General features: G+C 38.1%; 1 protein-coding gene and 1 long non-coding RNA gene across 9 annotated transcripts in view; one reads left to right on the forward strand and one right to left on the reverse strand.

Annotated features, from left to right (window-relative positions):
• PLXNB2 (plexin B2) overlaps positions 1-20,941 on the forward strand; it is a 357,594-nt gene that overhangs the window by 154,740 nt on the left and 181,913 nt on the right. The gene's annotated exons all lie outside the window — the stretch shown is intronic.
• The window catches only part of LOC148130126 (uncharacterized), a 113,529-nt gene continuing 101,364 nt past the window's right edge, over positions 8,777-20,941 (reverse strand). The window contains exons 2-3 of the long non-coding RNA XR_015750273.1: positions 9,294-9,420; positions 8,777-9,201 (exon numbers count right to left, since the gene is read on the reverse strand). This is a non-coding gene — a long non-coding RNA (uncharacterized LOC148130126). The remainder of the gene's footprint in view (positions 9,202-9,293; positions 9,421-20,941) is intronic.

The raw sequence follows: 20,941 nt of genomic DNA on the forward strand, positions 1-20,941 counted from the left end.
TCCCTACTATCAGGGACCTTTATCCCCTAGATTTCAGAGAGTATCAAGATTTAGGAGCAGCCAGCACTCTGATAGAGCGGACTTTTCAGACAGAAATCATAGGGGGGGGGGGCACAGGGAAAAAGACCATTTAGGGGGGCAGGAAACAGAGGTTTCCGACATCCAAAATAGATCCAGAGATTATGCCCCCATTGGAGGTCGATTAAGGCTCTTTGCAGACCGTTGGGATACTTCTACTTCGGATTCCTGGGTTCGAGACACCATTAGATTTGGCCTGGCTCTAGAATTCTACTCCACACCCCCGAACTTTTTTATGACATGCCCTGTCTCCAAGAACCCTGTTAAAAGGAATCTGATGGAGACAGCAATCAGTCACTTACTGGAAATCAGGGCTATCCAACCAGTAGCCCGGGATCAGGAAGGGCAAGGGTTCTACTCTTTGTAGTCCCTAAGAGTTCAGGAGATGGAGGGCAATTTTAGATTTAAAATGACTCAACTGTTCCCTCGTTTTATCATAAATTTAAAATGAGTATGTTGCAAACCATTCTGCTTAGCATAAGAAAAGGGGACTTTTAAACTCCCATAACAGAGGTCTATTTACACATACCAATTAGACCTTCACACAGCAAATTTCTCAAGATTTTGTTTTAACAACCAACACTTTGAATATGTCGCTCTGCCCTTTGGGTTGTCATCTGCCCCCAAGGACATTTACAAAGGTCTTAGCAGCTCTGGCCGCCCATCTTAGGGGCACACCTGTAAGACTGCAGCGCTACCTGGATGACATTTTAATTTTATCTTCCTCATCCAGGCAGGCAGAATTGGATACTCAAATCAACCCTTCAACAACACGGTTTTTCCATTAATTGGGCCATATATATAATGCCACAAGGATTATCTTTTATAAAAAGTGCACCAAATCCAAGGTGGGCCCATTTTCGCCACCAGTGGCACAAGTTTTGGAGTTTCTTCAAGATGGTCTTGACAGGGGTCTCTCTCCAAACACTTTAAGATGACAGGTGGTGGCTATTGCCTCAGTGGTGACCTGGGAAGGTCTAACATCCATTTCCCACCACCCACAGATAAAGGGTTTTCTTTGGGATGCCACAAATTTATGTCCACCAGTGGTACATAGTTACCCAACCTGGGACCTTAACAAGGTACTCACAGCACTCACGAAGGGTCCATTTGAACCACTGAAAACTACTAGTCTCCATTTTCTCACATGCAAGGTAGTTTTCCTCGTAGCTATAACATCAGCACGACGTATCTTGGAAATAGCGGCTCTATCGGCCCGAAAGGACCTTTTTATATTCCATACTGACAGAGTGGTTCTTCGACCAGACCCCACATTCATACCAAAAGTCAGTTGTGCCTTCCACAGGGCACAAGAACTTGTGCTCCCAAATTTTTGCCCCAGGCCTTCTCAGGGCCTAGAGCATCAATGGCACCGACTTGATGTCCGCAGAGCTCTCCGTACGTACTTACATCGAACCTCTCCTTTCAGGAAGACTGAAGCCCTTTTCGTATCTTTTCAGCCAACCACTCAGGGGCATAAGGTCTCACCTTCAACTATAGGCAGGTGGCTGAAAGCCATGATAGCCAAGGCGTACGAGATTCAATCATTACCCATGCCTAGGGGCATCATGGCACGTTCAACAAGGAGCGTGGCAACTTCAGCGGTCTGGGCCACGCAAGCTCCTACAGCAGAAATATGTAGAGCGGCAACATGGCTTTCTCCATCACCTTTCATTCGGCATTACAAAATTAATGTATTTGCTTTTGCTGAGGCCTCCTTTGGTAGGAGGGTGTTACAACGGGTCCACTTGGACAGTGGGAGGGGGGCTCCAACCCAGACGGAAACCCTCCCGTAGGACAAGCCAAGCTTTTGGTATGTCCCACTCTCTGGATGCTCGGAGCAGCTCAGTGGAGAAGGGGCGTTGGTACTTATCTGATATGCCCATTCTCAGTGAGCTATGACGAGCATCCAGCCCCACCCAATATCCGCCTGGTGGGATCCTGTTCCGGCCAACAAAATCTGGAAATTCGTAAAACAAACAAACAAACATAACAAAGAAGAGGGTTGGGGGTTGCATCACCTCGTCTTTGCCGAAACTGGGGGACGCTAGGGAAGAGTCAGGGAGGAGTAAGAGCGTCCTAACAATTAAGCCCAGCCTATCTGACCAGGGACTAAGCACCTCCCACTCTCTGGATGCTCGTCGCAGCTCACTGAGAACGGGCGTATCAGGTAAGTACTAACTTAGCCCCTTTCATGGATTCAGAAATACAGAAGCTATTCCTTATGTTTACTTTCAACTAAATTATCCAAAACAGGTATCGCTCATATGGGAAATAGTGGGAAAAAAGACTGGCTAAAACGGATTGGTTATGTGCCATCAAGTAATTTTCGACTCCTGGTGACCATATAGATTTTGTCCATTTAAATTGCACTGTTGTTTATTCCGTCCTAGCCCTTCTTTCACTTGAAGCAGCAAGAAACTGGAAGCTTTTGCTGAGGTTTCAGTTTTGAACTGATTTGTTCTGATTTTTGTGTTTTTTTCCCCCTGTATGGACTAGCTGTTTGTGTCAAATTTCATTGGTTCTTGGCCATCGGTTTTGCTGGCTGTGGTAAAATTAAATGAAAGCATGGCGGAGGTTTCAAATCAGAAGCTATCGTGACCCTACTCTGCATGCAAGGACATGCTCAGCGCTTTGCTTTATTTGCTGTGTTACTTGTTATGCTTTCTCATGCACAGAGAGCCCGGAACAGCTTGCACATGTGTTTTGCATGAATTCAGAAAAAGATAAAGCCACTTTAAAAATTTATAAATTGACTTCCGTGGACCTTATATCATACTTAAGTGGATAGTAGAGGGGGCATGCATAAGTGCACTAACATGCCTATCGTCCCTGCCATTGTATTTTTATTCTTTTATTCTTGTTCTCGTTTTTGTTTGACAAATATAAAATAAAATAAAATAAAATGAGTTGAATTGAATTGAATTGAAATGAAATGAAATGAAATGAAATGAAATGAAATGAAATGAAATGAATATCTGGGGAAATTTTTTCTGTATTAGTTCCCAGATGCACTTCAGAGCATCTCTGAGGGATTTGCATTGACCTATGAGCAATTTTGTAATCAAACACATTTCTGTTCATGTCTACTTGCTCATTTTCTATCTAGATTGTTGCTAAGTTGATGCTACTTTGATGGCATATAATGAAAAAATAACTACAATTTACCTAATATTAAATAATGGTTTGTCATCGAACTATGGACAGTTCTCATGTTAAGACTGGTGAATGATAATTACCTTGTTTTCCAGGGAACAAGAATAACTATGGGAATTTGTATCAGTATATTCCAGTCCTTCATACTAGGATTCACCGTGATATAGGGAATCCTGGTCCTCGGTTTATAACATTTCATTTAGTGACCATTCGAAGTTACAATGCCACTGAAAAAAGTGACATGTAATTTTTCACACTTATGACCATTGCAGTATCCCCATGGTCACACAACCAGACTTGAAATGCTTGGCAATTAACTCATACTTATGACCGTTGCATTATCCTGCATTATCCTGGGGTCATGAGATCACCTTTTGCAACCTTCTTACAAGCCAAGTCAAAGGTGAAGCCAGATACCATGCTACTCTTAACTAGTGTAGTGATTCACTTAACAATTGTGGCAAGGAAGGTCGTGAAATGGGGCAAAATTCACGTAATTGTCTTGCTTAGCAACAGTAACTTTGAGCTCGGTTGTGGTCATGAGTCAAGGATTATCTGTACAATGCACTATTCTTGCATGCAGTTGTGGTCAAACAATGGAATGCAGAAACTTCCTTTATGAGCCAAGCTAAGAAAAATGCAAATTTATTTTAGACTTCTACAATCTCTTATTCTCAGCAACCAAAATCATATTTTGCTCAACTTATGTTACTGAAACACATCTTGGAGCATTCAAACATCTTATAGAAATATTGTCATTTCTGAGGATTCGCTGCCATAAAGTGAATCCTCAGTAAATGTTTTCATAGCAGCAATTTAAATGAATCTGATTTGGCACAAAATTAGTTTACCACATTCATCAAGGGATAATGTAGGAGAAGAACACGTGTAAAGGATTCTTCCAACTATTACAGGTAGCACTTGACTTAGGACTGGTGGTTTAATAATCGTTTGGCATTACGAGGGTCTTAGAAAGCATTTCCAGACATTGTAAAATGTTGTGCCTCTTACACACACGCACGTGCACACACACACACACACACACACACACACACAGGGTCACTTGGCAACTACCTCACATTTCTGACTAGTTGCAATGACCCAAAGTGATGTGACTGCAATTTGCTACTTTCCCCCCCTAATTTTCCAGCCGTTTTTACCAGTTTCTGTCAAAAAGTGCCCATTTGGGAGAATCGCAGTATTCACTTAATAATCATCATTAAAAACAGTTGTAAAATCAAGTCCAATCACATGAGTATCTCGATTTAATGACTATCATGAGTTAGCACTGATATTCTGGTCCTCTGTAAGTGTATGTCCAGGATTACTAGTAAAAGTAATAGGAGAAAGGCAAACTCCTCGTGATAACTATTTAAATTATAATGAAAAGTACATCGTTCAGTAATGGAAAGAATGAAGAAGTGACAGAGGCATACTATTTAAACAAAAATTAACTGAAACATAACCAAAAATATTTGAAACCTCTTATGAAATGTTTTCAAACATATAGTGGAAATTTTTCCTTTCAAAGTTAGTTAAACTAAAAAGCAATTTAACTTAGGTTGCTATTATCAGGCATTTCAGATTGCTATCCTGTATTAGCTATCATATTGCTACTGAGGGACTGACTACATTGCTTTGGCCTTAAAAACAGACAGCTTTTCACAATTCAACCTATTATATACCTACAAAATTTCTTCAATTTCTTATATATATATGGATAATTATAGTAATTATATATTATTACTTTATATATATATATATATATATATATATATATATATATATATATATATATATATATATATATATATATATATATATATATGAGCTGAGGATCACCATCCCAACATCCCAACCAGATCCCATCCCAACCACATCCCAACCAGGCACCCAGATATATATATATAGAGACACCAATCGCAGCACAGCAAACTCAGACAATAAACACAGACCAAGCTCCCAACCAATCAGGAGAAGAAAACCTGGCACACAAAGGCGCCCCTCAACGAACCCGTAAGTCTGACCCGACGGACACTGAGCCTGGTGGCGGCGTGAACTGCAACTTAAACCCAATGCGGGACCAACCAAGCCGCACCTCTTGCCCTAAGAAAACTTTTGCGAAATACCACTCACACCTCATCCCAAAATCTCCAGAACCGTAAAGCCTACAAACTTGAAATTTGGCATGTATGTTTTTCTTGGCTGCTAGGTGCTCACTAAGAAAAGATGTTTTAAAATGACCATCAGAGCGTTAGTATTTTGTGTATTATTGTTAACACGCTCTGATGCTAAGAAGTTCTGTTCCCCCTCCCCACCTGAAAAGAAATATGTTCCAAATGCAAAACACAAGCAAAGGAGAGGAGTTTCAGTTTCAGTTTTAATTTCACAACACCAAACAGCTTTAGTACAATACAGTTGAGCTAAGCCACGCCCAGGCTCCTTGCTGTCTCCTTCATGCTCACACAGCAAATACTGTTTCAGTTTCCAAACAGCCCTCAACTCTCTCACACACTGAAGGGACGGGTAGCCAGATGAATAGCGATGGATGCTGGTATGCAGAATTTTTTTCCCCTTGCTTTCCTCCCCCAAAACTAAGCCAGACCACATACCCGTAGCAAAGCACGGGTATCGAGCTAGTTACTTGATAATTAAGTAATATTTTAAAACAATCTTAAATGAGTTTTGGTTGACAAGCCAAAGAAGAGGAGAATGTTTTAATTATGGAATAATACAATACTGTTGTTCATTATGATCACCATAGAAGGGATTGTGATATTCTTGGCAACAACAGGTGAGTCATATAAGCAGGTAACTATTGTGACTGCAACTGTTTATCCTTTTCGTGTTACTATTTCTATTCTACGAATGTCTGTGCTAGAATAGACCACTTTTGGAAGAATGTTCTGACAAAGGACATTACTTTGCTTACCTAACTATTTCAATTCTGTTGTTCTTCAATCTATCTATTTAAAAAGTCAGCCAAGAGGACTGTCTTAGCAGGATTCTTTTATCACTCGTGGTGGACTTTTTTTCTTTGAACAATCTGCTTTCAACAAAAAAAATTAAAATGATAACATTTTAATCAACGTCACCATGCATTTCTAATCTTTATGCTACAGAAACTTCCCATTCATGGGTTCAAATTCAATCATAAAATATATTTAAATCAGTCACAGTACTCAGTCTATACTCCCTTATGGGCTGTTAAAATGCTTTTTTAAATTCTTTACAAATGGAATCTATCATACTTTTTTCTGATAAATTTTAAAAGGAGTTTAGGGCAATGATTAATTCACATTGGTTATGACAGTAAAATGTATTATGCTGACATGGAACATGCTGAACGTATTTCGAGAAAATGAGGCTTTAATACATTGATTTTAATTGTCAGTCCACAAGGCAGAGGCTACGTTTTGCAGCAATTTAATGCCTGTAAAATCCTCTGCAAGCGCATTCTTGATCTGCTTGTTTGTTTTTTATTATTTTTTCATTTCAAATATTTTACTTCAAATAGATTAAACTGTGTGGGCCTTGTCCAAATTTAGTAAAAGAAATGTACACAATATGCAAGGCAGAATAAAGCACTTTTCATTTTTCAATTTTACTTCAAATAGCTTCAAGGGAAAAAAAATAAAAATGTTAATATTAAATATTACATTTACATAAATGTAGGACATTGGATTTATCTGCATAAATACCTTTGAAAAGGTAAATTATGATATTGCAAAACGTTCTTTTTCTGTTATAAACTCAGAATACTAAGAATGCCTGAAACTTATTGTTAACTACTGAAATAAAGATTTTGGTCCCATTGTCTTTATTTTCTGAATTGTTACTGATAAATTTAGATGTATATATATATTATGTGAAAGAAATCAAAACCATGAAAATGAATCTTGAATTATGTGCACATAGCCATTAGACAAGGGTAGTTTAGTCTGAGCACTGTTTGGTGTCAAAATACTGCAGCTGAATGGATTATTTTATGACACAAAAACATCTGCATTTAATATAATCCCTTGGTATATCATGTGATTGATGATCTGCATGGGGGGAAAATGAGAGCCAATTTTAGAAAGCATATTCGGAAGAAACAATGTCTGGATTATGATGCTAAGCAGACATTTTATTTATTTCCATGACTTTACTGTGTATCTTCCAGAAACTTCTGCAAGAATCATCTTTTGTAAACTTGTGTAGAAATAATATATATATATATATAGTTTGTACAACCTATGGCTAGACTAGAGATCAGGAACTGATATTCTTTGGATTAAGATTGCTCAACTGAGAGATATAAACACTACTGCCTCACTTACAAACTATGGGCAATTTTAAAAATTGTTAAATGTTATAAAAGAATGTAAATCAAGCCTGCCATTTTCTGTTTTCCATTCTCCTACACTGATGACTATATATGCCAATTCTAATAATAAAGATACAGTGGTTTTCTACTGTTAAAAAATTAAAATGTAAATTAATTACATTTTATTTTTAATTTAATTATATTACATATAATTAATTAATTATCCTTAGATGCTGTGCCTTCCAGAACAATATTTTGCTGGATCCTTCATTTAAATTCCACATGGTGTTTTAGCCTACTGTTTATAAGCGTTTAGACAGAAATCAAGCTTCGTAGACAGCAGTTGTTTATGCGGTCTTCTCTTTGGATTAAAGTTGTACAGACTAGGAAAAACAGGGCAGCTATTGTAATTGCTGCAGAAGAAAGCCTAGTAGAATAGATCACCCAGGCAATGAAGTTCTGCAAGCTGTAGTCTGTGAACTAGGAGGATAATGCACGGTTGGCAGGGATGGGATTCAAAATTTTAAAAAACTGGTTCTGTAGGCATGGCTTAGGTAGTGGGCATGGCTTGGTGGTCATGTTATTGGCTGGGGGTGGCCAACTCAATATCACTCACATCGAGGCACGCATCTCCTTGCCTGGCCTCTCGTGACTGTGGGGATGCTACAACAGTCATAAGTGTGAAAAATGGTCATAAGTCACTTTTTTCAGTGCCATTGTAACTTTGAATGGTCACTCCACACAAGCAAAGTATCAGCAAAGGAGGGGAAAATAAACTCCAGAGACGTTCCAGAGACAGGAAGTCTAGTCCTGCCAAGAATGTAATAAGGGTTAACGGAGAGGCAGTTTCTATAAGCAACACCAGAATGTTTCCTTCCTGCCTTCCTTACAGGATTAGGCCAGTAATTTCTTCTAACAACGGGTTCTCCGAACTGCTTAGAAGGAACACAAGGCCCGCCGCCGCCAACCGGGGGCTCAGCCCCTCCCGCCAAAAGCCGAAAAAAAACTACCACCCCCCCCCGCCCCGGGGCCGCCCGCGCAAAGGAAAAAAGAGAAAAGAAAAGAGAAAGAGAAAGGAGGGGCGGTCGGCCCCGCGTTTGGGGCAGCACACCAACGAAACTGGCGCTAGGAGGTCACCTCTAGGTAAAAGTAAAAAAGGAAAGGAAAAAAAGATCCCAGGGAAAAAGGGGAAAAAGGGAGCCGTGGGGACGCGTGGCCTGGGCCCTGTAGAATGTTAACAACCAGTTCTAGTGAATAGGTGCAAACCTGTAGAATCTTACCCCTGACAGTTGGGACAACTGCTTGGATAATGCAGTCTATCTCATAATGTTTTATAACATTCATATATACACTCTAAATTACTGAAGGGATCCGTAATTACATTTTTACTAATAGCCATACCTAGTCTCATATTACATTGGCTTGAGAAATATGATGCTGTCTAAAGACTATCATTCAAAACTTTACATGTTTAGTTTGAGCTGATAGCTATTATTAAATTTTGGTAAATCTTTTTTCTTGAGTTGAAACTCTGCATTTAGTGCATTGATTTGTTGTTTTCATACAATACCAGAATTGTTAGATTTACAAAGCACTCTGATCTTTCTTAGCCATTCCAGAAATTCTCTGTTTGGCAGACGGTGAGTTTATGCTGCAGTCTGATGGAGATAAATTAAATGACAGTTAACCTTGATACCATTTCAGCCTTGAATACAATAAAAAAATATCCATCTGTCTGCCATGATCATACCTTTGTGCATTGTAGTGAAATTAATATATTGTGAAGACTGGTTGAGTGATTTTGCACACTTGATGGAGTCAACCTATGAATTTTCTTAAAGATGTATCTTGCAGAGTTATTTCTTTTTCATTTGTTTCTGTAAGGAAAGCACAGGCAATTGAGACAGAAGGAATGTATTATTTTGCTCCTGCTGCAGACCTAGTCAATATTGGATAGCCAACACCTGCAGTTTACATTAACAAAAGAAATCTGTTAAAAAAAACAAAACTATACCATCGAGAGGAGGAGTGTATTGCTTGTGCTTTGAAATGCATCTTCTGGGTGTTTAAAATAGATCACCTAGCAAGACACCAGATGAGCATGATGGGAATTATTAAATCAAAACAGTTGGAGAATATGAGATTGGTTAAATCTGTTCTAAAGGTGCATGCAAGTTGGACATTGAAAAAAGGATTAATTTGAAAATAGATTATCAAAAGAAAACCGGGATTTAAAAAACTACATTCACACTTTACACCATTATGCAGTCTAACTGTGACCCGTCATGTCATGATGATGGCCAAACATTGCAATCTGTTTCATATTGAACAGGGCGGTGCAATTCTGGGGTATGATCTCTAAAAGATTCTTCTAGGTATGAATATAGCACCTACGTCCACTACTTTAAAGTACAGGTAGCCTTTGACTTACACCCACAATTGAGCCCCAAATTTATATTGTTAAGTGAGACAGTGGTTGTGAGCTTTCCTCCATTTTACCACAGTTTCTTGCCACGGTTGTTAAGAAACACTGCAGCTGTTAAGTTAGTAACACAGTTGTCACGTGAATCTAGCTTCCCTGTTGACTTTGCTTGTCAAAGGTCATGAAAATTGATCACATGACCCCTGGACACTGCAACCGTCATTGTTATGAGTCAGTTGCCAAGCATCTGAATTCTGATCACATGACCATGGCAATATTATAATGGTCGTAAGTATGACAAATGGTCATAAGCAGTGGTGGGATTCAAAAAGTTTTACCACCGATTCAGTGGGCATGGCTTGGCGGGCGCACGTGCCAAACACACACTTTGCACAGGCGCAGAGGCCTTCCAACTCACCTCCTGCAAGCCTTCACTCTTCCGATCGCTTCAGCAGCTGCCGCGCGGCACTCTGCTGTGCCATGCAAAGCAGCTGCAGTTCAAAATCAGAGGATAAAGGTGAGTATGGAAGCTTGGGCGGGTGGATGAGTGGGGCGGGCCCAACAGCAGAGCAGTGGAGAGCCTCCGCTGCTCATCGCCACTATCGGCTCAGCAGAACAGGACCAAAATGGTAGAATACCACCACTGGTCATAAGTCACTTTTTCAGTGCCATTGTAACTTCAAACGGTCATGAAACAAACTGTAAGTTGAGGACTATATATTCAGGTAAAGTACACAGTTTCAGGAAGAGCGACCACTGCTAAATATTGCCACATACAGGGACTGTCTTTGGCCTGACACTTGTTTCAAAACTCTGTGTTGAAGATCAGATCTCAGGGGCTGCCCAGTCTCGTCACATAATCATAAACTCTATCCACCCAATATTCTGCCATTACCAAGAGAAGTTAAGTTTGTTGGATCAGAAACAAGGCAAACTCTCTGAAGATGGATTTCATCACTTAATATTTGGTGGAGCACTTTTTCCCCCCCCTTGCTTGGTTTCAAGCGATTTTAAATTTGGTAGCATCGCATTTGAATTTAAGATGGTTGATCTCATTTTTTAATTACATATTAAAATTTCCAATTTAATTCATATTGGGATAAATATTTCAGAGCCAAAAAGCAATCCTAAAATATTTTGATATATGGAAAAATAAATAAATGAATAAATGGCACAGCATTATTTAAGAGAAGGAGATAGTAAAAGCAGATCTTTAAAAACAGATAATAGTGACAGTCAAATAATCTAAAAAGATGTATGCACAAAGCAGGAAATAGCAGGATGAGTGGATTTGTACAACACACCAACCAAGCACACTATTCTGAAAAGTGATGCCTGAACTCATTCATCCTGCTATTTCAGGAGTCATTCTGAGAGTAAGATGGGCAGTCTTTCATTTGAATTAAATAAAAAGGTATGTTTTATGAGTCAGCAATTGTGGTTTATAGTTTAGTATAATATATAACAGTATCCAATTTTTATGATGATTTTATAAACCTTTTAGTGACTGGGTTTACTCACTTGAAGCCATTGTATAGCCATAGTTTATTAAACATATCTTAGTTAACTCTGTACAATACAGTAATAAATTTTGATTTACAATTCATACAATTCATATGGATTCATACAACATGCCAAGTTAAAAACCAAATAAATTACACGATTACCACGTTAGATAAATCAATTGAGTCTTTTGGAAATTAACCAGTATAGGTTCTAGAGGTGACAGTTCAGCCATCTGAATCATTTGGCTTCATATATCTTTTGTTTTATTACTACAGTTTTCATAGAGAAACTCCAAAATAAATAAGAATGAATTTTAATAAACTATATTTTGAAGAATACATTGGTATTTATGGAGTTCTGGCCTGTTTTCCTGTTTGGGCCTTTTTTTTTTTTAAAGGATTGCCTTGAACCCCAGCTACAAACATAATCACTTTATGCTCAGATAGGCACAGCAGAAAATGAATCTTTATGTCTTTCATTTTATCTTTCTCACAGTTCTGGCTTTCTTCTTTTGCAACAACAGGAACACCATGTAATCTGCAGACAGTTGTTACATGACGCAAATTTTATATACAACTGAATATCCTTTTACATTACTAAAACAGCAGAACTTATGAATCAAATTCACCTTTTGCAGCATATTGCAAATTGTTTAACTGAACACAAACCAGTACACCGTGTTTTTTCTTGCTTTTCTTTTTAATCAAATGGAGAAGATTAGGGAAGTCTCAAAGAGAAGGCTTTTGGTTGATTTATCAAGTTAATTCTTTGAAACCTACAAAGTTACCTAGTATTCTTCTTGTGATCAGAAACTGCACTAGGTAGATCTAAAAAGTTTACATTTGAAATCAGAAATCAGGTGAGAATCTGTTTCTAAAGTTAAAAGGTAGCAAGTCAACAAGGATAGCTTTGCATTCTGTGATGCAGGAGGAGCTACAAAGGGAGCTTTGAGCTATTTCTTTAAAGTGATGCGCAGTTAAACTTCTTAGTGCAAATGTATTTCTAGATTCCCTGCTACCCATCCTTTCCTTCCTGGTTTCTCAGCAACTTCTCTATTCTTTTTAAAAATTGGCAGAGAGCTGCTGCCAAATGATACCTTCGTCTCACAATATACAGAATATCTAAACCACATTGATGAACTTGTTTTTCTTCTGTTTAAGACAAAAAGGCAATGCATTTACAGTGGGCTCAATGTTATAATCGGGTGGGATGCTACCAGTTCTGCCCAGTTCGGTAGAACCGGTAGCTCTGAAGAGCAGCAGACACTGAACCGGTTCTGTGTTTGCTGCTATTTGGCCCACCCACCCACCCGAGCTCTTTCTTGTCCTTTATTTCCTGCTTTTTCAACTTCAGCTGCTTTGCGCGGCACAGCTGAGATTGAAAAAGCAGGTAAAGAGGCTTTTCAAATGCTGCGCACCCGTGCGCTGCGCTTTTCAGCTGTCCGGGTGGCACAGCTGATGTTTTTTTTTTTTTTACATGCGCGCACAGCGCATGTTAGGCGCATGTGCGTGTGACGTGCGAATGTGCGTGCAAAACATAGTCACCGAACCGGTAGTAACACCAGTTGAATCCCACCCCTGGTTATAATGTTCCTATGACAAATAGTGCTTTGGTTTTATTGTATTGCGAACAGTTGCTGGGATGCATCCACAGTTTCGTTGTACTTGTACAATGACAATAAAGTTCTTCTAATCTAATCTAATCTAATCTAATCTAATCTAATCCTATGACAAATAGCAATTCGTTTCTTCAGTAGTAGCCACCTGGCCATAGAGAGCGCATGATGTACACATGAACATATCTGCACATTCATTCAGCCTTAGAAACAGTAAAGAACTGTTAAATTATACAAGAGGCATCAATTTGTATTTAATGATACATTCATATTTGACTAAGAGTATATAAGTTTACCTGATGAGATATCACTAGTAAAACTGTGAAGCTTCCTTAAAATTAGAAACCTCCAACTTGTAAATATTTGCAATGGTCAGTCTCTCACATCTGTGTGAAGACTTCTCTCACATCTGTTGAGTGCAGCTGCCCTTTCAGTAGGGAGAAAGTTTTCTCCTTTCACTTACATTCTTGATGATTTTGGAAAACGTCCAGACCAAAAAAATGAAAATAAGAAGTAGAGTCCACATAAAAACTAACTTTCCCTCTTCCTGAGGGAGCACCTGTAAAAACAGCAGTAGCTGCTGCATTCCGCTGATTACTATTCATTATAGAAGCAAAGGGAAATGTCTGAGCTACGGTCATTGTTTATCTCAGAAAAAGACTAGCTACGCAAATTTGTATCTATTGGTATTATTCTTGAGTGATTTGGTTTCAAGGATTTCTAATGCCAAATCGTTGAATACAAGCAATAATATAAACACTTACTTATCCCCCTCTCCAGTACTTTGTTCTACATCTCCATGAACCCGCATAAGCTTCTGGGTGAATTACAAGATGTTAAATATCACCTGTAGCAGGACCAATTCTAAGCCTAGGCAACCTAGGCACTCCCCTACAGCAGGGGTCTCCAACTTTGGCAACTTTAAGACTTGTGGACTTCAGCTCCCAGAATTCCTCAGCTTTGGTGAGGAATTGAAGTCCACAAGTCTTAAAGTTGTCAAGGTTGGAGACCCCTGCCCTAGAGTGCCAAATTTTAGGGGAGAGGCAGCAAAATCAAAAGACTTTGAAAATATACAGTATGAGTCTAAAATCTGATCATCTTCCCTGTAAATTTCTGTAGTTCACAGTTGCACATTACAAAAAAAGAATATATTACTACAGCTATGGCACATAGAAAGCTGATAATACTACTGAAGCAAGTCAAAGGTCAGATAGGAAGGTACTGAGCAAGCAAGCTGTTCCAGTGCAGCTGCCTAAGGGTTAAATATAATCACACTAAATTAAAACAACGAGTTGATATAATTAAAATTATTTACTTTGGTGGACAAGTAAATAGTAATTTTTTTGTTATTTCGAATGGCCACAGTTTTAAAAATAAAGCAATTAAAACAATACAAACATTAAATACAAAGGAACCAAGAAGAAATCATCCACCCTAATGACTAAATAAACCACAAAATGGGTCCCTGAATCATTCAGGAGTCTAGGCGTGGACACAAAGACTTATGAAAGCCAGCAGGGATGGGGCCATCCTGGTTTTTGGACAACGAATGTTCCATAAGGAGGCACTACAGCAGAAAGATATGTCTTCAAAAACTTGCCAACTAATATTCCTTAGCTGATAGAACCCAAAGTATACCTCTTCTGCCTGATCAGAGTGGAGAGCTAGGAAGAAACTGGTCCCATGTTTTGAACTTTCAAGGTGACAACCAGCATCTGGAATTGCAGTTCATGAATTAGACTTGTTAGTCAATAACCAGCACTATTTATTATCTGTGCTACCACATTCTGTATCAGCTGAAGTTTCTGCATGCTCTTCAAGGCCAGCCCCATGTAGAGTGATTGCACTAGTCCAGATGGTAGATCATGAGGGCATGAGTGATAATGAGCAGACCCCTTGATCCAGAAATGGGCATAAGTGGCACACAATCCAACAATGTGCAAAGCCCCATCCCACTACAGTTTCTTTTCAAGCAGGAGTCCAAGAAGAGGCCCCTAAACTGCATACTAGGCAGTGCTACCTCATCCAAGACCAACAATGAAAAGTCTTCAGTACCAGAATGTCCAAACACCCAAAGCAAGTCATTCTTGTTTGGGTTGAGCTGAATCGTCCTGGCCCTCACACAAAGGAGGAAAACCAACATTGCACAGTGCCACCCATTCTTAATTCTCGGCACCAGTCCAGAAGGGTAACACAATCAGTGGTCTCAAAAGCCACTGAGAGTTCAAGAAGAGAGGAAGAATGCAACAACCCCCCCCCTCATGCCTCTCCTGCCAGAGGTCATCCAAGAGTATGATCAATGCCATCTCTGTCCCAAACGGATCTGAATCCTGGCTAAAATATTTAAAATTTAAATATGCCATCTCTATCCCATACCTTGGCCTGAATCCTGATGGAATTATTTAATGTGATTCACAGTAAATAGGGTGAACATGCCTGAGAAAAACAGAAACATGATTGTGTCAGAGTTCAGGGATGCTTTGCGAGTTGACAGATTGGGGCTGAAAAATCATAAGCGTAAAGCTAAAATACTCAAAAGAAACAAAAGGGTGCCTTTTTGAAATTACTAACAAAATCAGAAGATGGACCAAACCATAATAGGGTACCAGAATATGACTTGTCCAGGGTGCCAAAATATCTAGAGCCAGCCCTGCCTTATAGATCCATTCATGGCATAGGTCTGACTTACAGCATTTTTCCATCCCACATGCTCTAAGAAGTTGGACTTCTCTGAACAGTGTTCTTCTTCTCTGGCAGGACCTCTGACGTTTACCTTTCCCATTACAGTGCCTGCCTTCTGACATGATTACTCACTCCCCACCTCAAATATATAGTTGGCTTTTAGAAAGGCTCTTAAAAATATGATTCTTTCCTTGAGCATTGAGAATAAATTGATTGGAGTTCCTGTCTAGATGGTTATTATATGAGTTTAACTTCCTGGCCATTGATTAACTGTGGTTGTTTAAACTGCAATTTAATAAACTGCATTGTTTGTGTTTTTCTAATTAATTGAACACTCCCCAGGGTTATAATTGCTCAGGCTGAGTGGTCATACATTTTCTTAACGAACTAATCTCTTAAATAAATAAGCATCCTAGTTTATACTTTTTAAATAAAGTCAGGTTGAGAGTGCATGAACTAGAGTTTTGAATGGAAGAAATTCACACACACACACCCAAGAATTCTGAAGATCAGAATAATTTAATTGCATTCCATTTTTTTTTATCAGGGTCATTTTTTGATGGACCTCAGAATTCTTGGAAGGAATAAAAGTTGTTTTCACACAAGGCTGAATTCTCCTAGCTTCTGTTTTGGAGTTTATTCTTAATATAAACAATAAATGGCTAAGCAAAGCTTCAGGCTTGATAGATGTATTATAAAGTCTGAATGAGAAAAATATGGAATATAATTTCTACACAAAGCTTTTGAAATAGAAAGTTCTAGCAGTTCATTCTGCTTCGCCCGTCAGATGTTGTGAAACCACCTAGGCCCCAAATCACAGAGCTGATAAACAATTTGGACATAGGCATCTTATCCAAGACACTATAGACTAGTCATTTCAGCTTTGCTAAAAGGGAAGTCCTAAGAATTGTTTATAAAGAAAGTTGTAAACATCTTGATAGGAGGTCAGGGATTGTTATAACTAAGGCTGTGTTTTTTCGAGTCCAAAAAGAATTGTGAATTTCTCAAAAGTGAATCCTAGTATGGTACCGTTTTTATGGGATGAATAATTTAATGACTAGAAAAAAGTGCTGTTAATATATTTTTCCTTGCTTGTGCTTTCTTTTGTGATAATTTAGTTAACAAGCCCATTAAATATTATCAAGTACTTTAGGAAACTCATTGGCAACATCTGTTCAAACTGGACTGGAGTTTCAAGTGAGATCCTGCATAGTTTTGTTCTTGTTTTTAAGCTCAGTAGTTTTCAACATGAAAAAAGGAATATCTGTCTTTGTGATTTTTAACAGGACTTGGGAGAAATTGTTATTATGGCTCCTTATACAGTGATCCAGATGTTTACACTGGATTTGGCATTTTTATCCACCTATTGAGTTCTTAAGAACCTGGGTTAGGCAGATGTTGTTTGATGGTGTTAAAGATATTGTTGCAGGATCTCTAAGGTTTCCAAGTAAAACTGCATTTTGCAATTGACCACTAATGAGTCTGTCAATGCTAGAAGTTTTGGGATTGCATTGATCACTATTGGTACTATCTTTCCTTTCTTTTGCCACAGTCCTTCTTCTATTTACAGGTCTTTGTATTTTGTGATTTTCTCCTATTCTTTTGTATTCTGCTGTATACAAATATTGCATGTTCATTATCCAGACTTTTTGTATTTCTTATTAACAGTTAAATTTGGGGTTTTATGTGGCAGGTGCTTGCCTGTTTTAATTATCAAGTTCCAAAGCAATTTATCTCCTTTGCTTTCTATTACTTTGTCTTTCTTGTAGCCCAGTTTGGTCTCACCAATACTTAGTAAATCTTCATAGTATAATAGTTTCAGTGCATCTTCCTCATTATCATTTAGATATTATTTCAATGCCCCTTTTTCTTTTTCAACATGGTGATATCCAGCATTCCACATATTATTATTAAAACTGGGGCCTTTATAAGTTGGAAAGCTCAACAAAGTCAAATGCAACTTTCTATAATTCAATAAGAGCAACGAGAGAAATGTGTACTGTAGATAGAAGATAGCAGCTACATCACTTGGAAAAATTAGGGTGCAACAGAACTCAATATTCAATTAACAAAGACAAAACTTTAATTGACATCATACCAAAAATAAGTTAATGTAACTTTAGGTTACCCTGAAGAAACATAGTTCCAAGTCAGGAACATACAGATTATTTGGTTACATTATTCTGAAATAGTGTGATCTCATAAACAAAATAGCAATGTTGAAGGGTTGAAGGGTTCGGAAGAGGGCAATAAAAGTGGTTAATCATAATATAAAACAAGTAACTATATGGAAAGATAAGTCAATCAAAAGTATGCTAGGTATAAGCAGGAAGAGAAAAGTTTGTGGAGGTACACGGTATCATTCTTTAAATATCTGATGAATTGAGCTTTGTTCTTCACTTTCCCATGGGAAACCCCTCCCCCCAATATCTAATAGAGTTAAAGTGGGCATGCTATAGCCAAAAAATGAAGACTTGGACTATCCTGTGTGATGCCTAGATTGCAATAATGTAATTAATTTTTTGTAGTATCCACTGAATGCTTGTTCTAGATTTGATTTAGGTTTGCTAGGATGAATGATCAATTATAAGAGTACAGAAATATTACCATATCATGAAACAGTATTTTCTGTGTCAATTGGACCAAGCTGTAGTAGTTCCTGATGACTTGGTTTTATTCCAGGTTAGTGTTACATGTCAGTGTAGGACATGTTCGGATAAGCTAGCCTTTTTATAATAAATTAGTACCCAAGAAACTCTTACTTTTTTATGCCACTCTTCATGTGAGTGTAGGCAACTCTTTAATAACAAAAATCTCATAGAAATGTTTTTGCTGACTATTGTATGTTTTATGTCAGCTTTTTATATCATTGCTCTGCCTTCAAAAATATGTTGAGGAATTGACCTTCTTTGCTAATTAGATTCTAGTTGTTACTTGGAAAGTTGGCAAAGGCTTGCCTATATATGCCCTGGAATCACTGCTTCATTATGACATTTCTCTATCCTTTGCAGTATTTTCTCGAAGCATAAAAATAATATTTTTTTATGTTCCAACATAACACAAGTTGTTTGCACCTGGTTGAATTAGCATAACATTGCATAATTTTTCTGTGGAATGCTTTTTAAAATCTTTTATATAATATATTCCATGATTCAAGTAGGAAACAAACTGCAGACATCCTATATTTTTTATGTTATGCATTTAGAATAAAACGGAGAAACAATTTGAAATTTCGTGAAATGGCTGAGCGCTCAATTCTACCAGGAGTCAAACAAAATTTTGGAAAAATATTTCCTAATTTAAATTAATTACTTATTTTCTAAGTCTCTTATTTGTTTTAGTAGGTAGAGGATTAATTCTTGGTGCTCATTTTTAGATGTAACCAAATAATTACAGTTAACACTCAGTCATCAAAATCCACAATTTGAGAGATACCACTGCTCACACTCTGTCTGTAGTTGTAAACACCAAGAGCTGCTGCTGTTTTGATGAACAAATGTTAAGTCATTTACTTTTATTGGCAATTTAAGTTGTGTATCTGTGTGTATGTGTATTTATTTATCAGCAGAATAAAAGTAACACAAATGAATTGAAAAGAAGAATAGGGAAAGTAATAAGGTAAAAAAGAAAGAAAATGAAAAAAATGAAAAAAACAGTGTGTAAGGCCTGAGGGCCGGATCCAGCCTACAGGTGCTTAAATCTGGCCCATGGGCCTGGCCTAGAAATAGCAAAGGACTAGTGTGTGGTGCCTCTGGCAGCCAAAATGGAGTGCAGGGGACCTCACACGCCCCCCATGCTCCGTTTTGGCTGGCAGGATGCTGCATCTCCTGCAGCTGGCCCACATAGGAGAACTACAATGTGGATCTGACCCTCGAAGAAATCCAGTTTGACACCCCTGGTGTATATCTTTTTTTTTTTTTAAAGCAGGCCTATGGATTGTTTAGTTTTTAACATTAATTAGTTTTTCTGTTATCTGTTCCATGAGTTTACTTTGGTTTCCTTTCTGTTTCAAGAACTTTTGACTATCTACATGCAGTACTCTTGGGAACACGAGCTTTGAGTTCCTAAATAGTTGAGGTCAGATTGGACAGTATGATTGTCATATAAAATATAGCAAACTGTATCCAGTTGCCAAAGGATTTGTCCACAGCAACTGGCACATTTGTCTGCTACCTGTAAAAATTGTGGGGAGTTCATCTGCAAAGCAAAGCGATAAACATCCGTTGTATTGCCCTGAAGGCCAACTAATCCCAGCAACATTCATGTAAAATAACACAGACTTTCACATGAAACCACTGGTAGTCATTTCATTTGAAAACTGTTTGTAGCAGTTACCAGGGAAATAATTCACATGTTACCAGGAAACCATTATCAGAGAAGTAATTAGCAATCAGAGAAAAAATTTAACTGTTACTGGGAAAACAATTTATATTTAGAATCTATGGTATTGCCTATTTTACATCTGCTCATATCCATTTGTCTGATTTCCTGGCCTCAGCAGTGTAATCAATAGCTGCAACAACAGGTAAACCATATGGATGTGCTCCTTAGATTTAGGTCTTGGACAGTTTTTCCATGTTTCGTCTCTTCTTCTTGGGCTATTTTATCTCAGCAACTCTCAGCAATCCTTTCTGTGTAAAACAATGGATCAGATTTTTATTATGCAATTATTGCTTTGTTATTTCATCACCTTATATATCTTGATACATAGCAAGTTCTTTTTATCTGACTTCAGTACAGTAATGGAAGTAAGAGGCTCCAGGAAGAATAAAAACAAGACAAGAGTAAAAAAACAATGTAATTAGAGCTCTGCCCTCTGTTAATGTGCATCAGGTTGCACTTAAGGCAGGCTTCATACCATAGTGAGGTAGAAGTGCATGAGCTCTAGTGACCTCTAGTTCTTCCATGGGAATCCATCAGAAAATCCCAGGATTGTAAACCTAAGCTTCAATTGGTTGCTGCAGAAGGTACAGAGTCTAGGAGTTCTGGGATTGTCATTTGCAATATTTGTAGGGAGTTTCTGACAATCAATGAGGAAAGCCAGATTCTCTTGATGACAACTTGATTCATTTAACAACTGTAGTAACAACCATGGCAAAAGGTCATAAAATGGGGCACAACTCATTTAACCTCTGCCTTGCTTAGCCACAAAAATTTGGGCTCAATTGTTGAC

This window comes from Notechis scutatus, chromosome 6 (assembly GCF_049901735.1).
Source record: "Notechis scutatus isolate UNSWTSFEM ecotype Mainland chromosome 6, rNotScu1.2, whole genome shotgun sequence".
In the NCBI taxonomy this organism is placed as follows: domain Eukaryota; kingdom Metazoa; phylum Chordata; class Lepidosauria; order Squamata; family Elapidae; genus Notechis; species Notechis scutatus.